This window comes from Rhagoletis pomonella, unplaced genomic scaffold, assembly GCF_013731165.1.
Source record: "Rhagoletis pomonella isolate Grant_MI unplaced genomic scaffold, Rhpom_1.0 Rhpom_scaffold_00002, whole genome shotgun sequence".
Taxonomy (NCBI): domain Eukaryota; kingdom Metazoa; phylum Arthropoda; class Insecta; order Diptera; family Tephritidae; genus Rhagoletis; species Rhagoletis pomonella.
Window position 1 is genome coordinate 101,631,032 of NW_023458556.1, and position 3,329 is coordinate 101,634,360.

Sequence of the window (3,329 nt, forward strand, 5' to 3'; positions counted from 1 at the left end):
CCTATATAATCAACAGTTTTAAACAAATTTAATATTTTAGGCAAAAAATATTTTTTTTCTTCATACATTTATTTTTACCGGCAATGGATGCTAGTGGTTGTGCCAGAAGCTCGCAAAACTCCCCAAATGCTGCTAAATGTAGTTAAACCTGTTAAAAAGAATATAATTAGTTATCTTATTATGTTTGAACACATTATTCTTACCAAAATTTCGTAATTGCTTCTGGGGTAATGCACCTACTCTTCTGGATGCTAGTGGTTGTGCCGGAAGCTCGCAAAACTCCCCAAATGCTGCTAAATGTAGTTAAAGCTGTTAAAAAGAATATAATTAGTAATATTGTTATGTTTAAACACATTACTCTTACCAAAATTTTCTAATTGCTTGCGGGCGATGCTCATAAATTTGTTTGTTTACATTTGTTCAATTTTCATTTTGACGTTTCTTCTCATTTGACAATTAATGTTGCCAGCAACGTTTCACGGCATGCCAAATGCATGTTGCGGGCGAAATTCCACGGCTATGAAGTCAGTACAAGCCTTTATGTGCGATAAATGTGGAACTAAATAGTTAAAAATTCTCATTTAAAACGAAGTATCGACATTTGTATTATTTTTATTAGAGATTTTCATTATATATCGAAGCATCGATTTTTATGAAAAAAGCGCCGCAGGCGAAAAGTTTGTTAAGTGTCGAGATCTAAAACTGTTCAGCTACAGAACTAAATTCATCAGCCGATTTTATGTCTTTGTTTTAATGATTCATTTATTGAGAGAGGACAGTATCGATTTCTTAATGCTGAAAAGCGGATCTGATATATCAAACGTGCTGGAATGAGAGTTAAAATCCTGGCATAAGCAACGGAGTGCTTTCTATAAGTCATTTACGCGCTGCGACCAAAAATTTATAAATTTAGGTAATGGTTCTGCTTCGATAACATTGCACCGAACATCCTCTAGAACTCAGTACGTATTCATTATATGCCAAAGGCCCACGATTGGATTTTCGGTTCCCTCCTATGAATAAGAGAGTTCTACAAAAGTTTTCTTTCCGCAAATGTTTTTTACCGTTTTGATAATTTGTCTTAAATTCGGGAAAATGTTTCGGAATATGGTACCATTCTTTACACTTTCCCAACTATATATTATACATACATATTTACCACGAATAAGAAGCCAATAATATTCAGAATTCATATAATGAAATTCCGCTTGGTACTCTCCTTTTATCTGTCTGTATATCAATGTCCGCAACTGTATTTATAAAATCATACATAAACAAACGTCAAATATTTAAAAATGTGAACGTCAAACATATCTCGTTGTGGCAATGGAGACGGTTGTGATTTAGCAACTGGATTTATTAAATCTTAATGGATAAATCTCTCAATGGAGACATAGTATAACTTCGCCAAGAAGAAGCGGACTTGAAATTGAGCCTGTTAGTAATTTAACTATAAAAATTGTAGCAAGCATTTGCCTGCGGCTGGAAAGTGTAGGAAGATTAATAAGTTTTAATCGGCTCGTATAAGGTGGAAGGTTATATTGAGAATCCCAACGGAAATTTCTTGAAGCAAGAAGTAGGAATTGTTTTTGAATTGATTCTATCTTGTCTGAGTAAATTTGATACCTTGGATTCCAAACCACCGAACCGTATTCCAGAATTGGCCTAACTAATGTTGTAAACAGGGTTTTAGTGATATAAGGGTCACAAAATTCTTTTGACCATCGTTTCACAAATGCAAGTACACCTTTAGCCTTGTTGACTGTCACATTAATATGAAGATTAAAATTAAGCTTAGGATCCATTGTGATACCAAGGTCCACAGAATTGTATACCTGTTCCAGGTTATGGTTACCTACTGTATAAGAAGCGGGATGAACAGCTCTTCGCGGGAAGCTCATTACTTTACATTTCTTAAGATTTAGAGGCATAAGATTTACTTGACACAGTAAGCCATGCTGTCTAAGTCTGATTGTAGCAAAGATACGTACGATTTATAAAGCTTTACATCATCTGCATACATTAAAATTTTGGAAAATTGTATATCTGTAGAAATATCGTTTATAAAAAGCAAGAACAGAACCGGGCCTAGGTGGCTACCTTGAGGGACTCCTGAAGTAACATCAATGACGTCAGGGATAGTATTTTTAAACATTACCCTTTGTGATCTATCATAGAGGTATGAAGAGATCCAACGTAGAAAATTAGGTGGAAGACCAAGAAGATCAAGTTTGTAGATGAGCAACGAGTGGCACACTTTGTCAAATGCTTTACTGAAATCCGTATATAAAACATCAACAGATTTGCTTTCACTAAATGCTTTTGAGATATAGGATGTTAATTCAAGTAAATTTGTAGAAGTTGATTTGCCCTTGCAAAATCCATGTTGACTATATGAAATGCTAGAAGAGATAGAATGCGTCAACTGATTTGTTATAATTGCTTCAAATAATTTAGGAATTGCAGAAAGCTTAGCTATTCCCCGGTAGTTCTCCACTGAAGATCTGCTACCGCTTTTATGTAACGGGGTTATGAACGATTCCTTCCATATAGTAGGAAAAACGCCCTCTTTAAGAGATAAATTAAATAACGCTGTTAACGGCTCATAGAGATAATAAGAACAACTTATAAGAATACAAGTAGGGATCTGGTTAGGACCATAACTGAAGGACTGCTTTAAGGATTTCAGATAAACTACTACATCATCGGGAGATATTACTGGGATATTTATTGAGTTCATTGGACATAGTTTAAAAGGATAGTCAATGTTAGCATGTGAGTTAATGGAATAATGGGATTTAAAAAACTGAGCGAACATGTTAGAAATTGCTTGATTATCACTAGAGACGGTATTTTGATACTTCATGGCGGAAGGAAACCCACGTACATTTCGCTTGGAGTTTACGAAGTCATAAAATGATTTGGGGTTATATATTATATGCCGTTTGATTTTACACAAGTAAGCTTTATAACACTTTTTTGTTTAATTCAAAAAACTTATGACGCAAAAGTGAGTATTTTACATAGTATGAGTGTAAACCGGTTTTTTTGTGTAATCTAAAATAACGCGACTTTCTGTTTTTCAAATTTCTCAGTTCTTTAGTGAACCATAACTGTGTTTGCTCTTCAGGAACATACGTGCGTTTAGGCCAATAATTTATGTAAAGTAAAGTTAAAAAGTGCAACGCTTTGTTCAATATTTTCTTTAAATGCAGGCCACGACAATTTAGATAGTTCTTTGTTAAGCATTTTGAAGTTGGCTTTCGAAAAATCAAAGCGAATATTTGGTTCGTATGCTTGGGTACTGCAATTTTGACAATCACTTATAA

General features: G+C 34.3%; 1 long non-coding RNA gene across 1 annotated transcript; it reads right to left on the minus strand.

Annotated features, from left to right (window-relative positions):
• Window positions 1-46: 46 nt before the first annotated feature.
• Window positions 47-569, minus strand: LOC118734799. The gene is made up of 3 exons (XR_004992441.1): window positions 365-569; window positions 204-309; window positions 47-148 (listed from the first exon to the last, which is right to left on the minus strand). It is a non-coding gene; the product is annotated as an uncharacterized LOC118734799 (long non-coding RNA).
• Window positions 570-3,329: the final 2,760 nt, after the last annotated feature.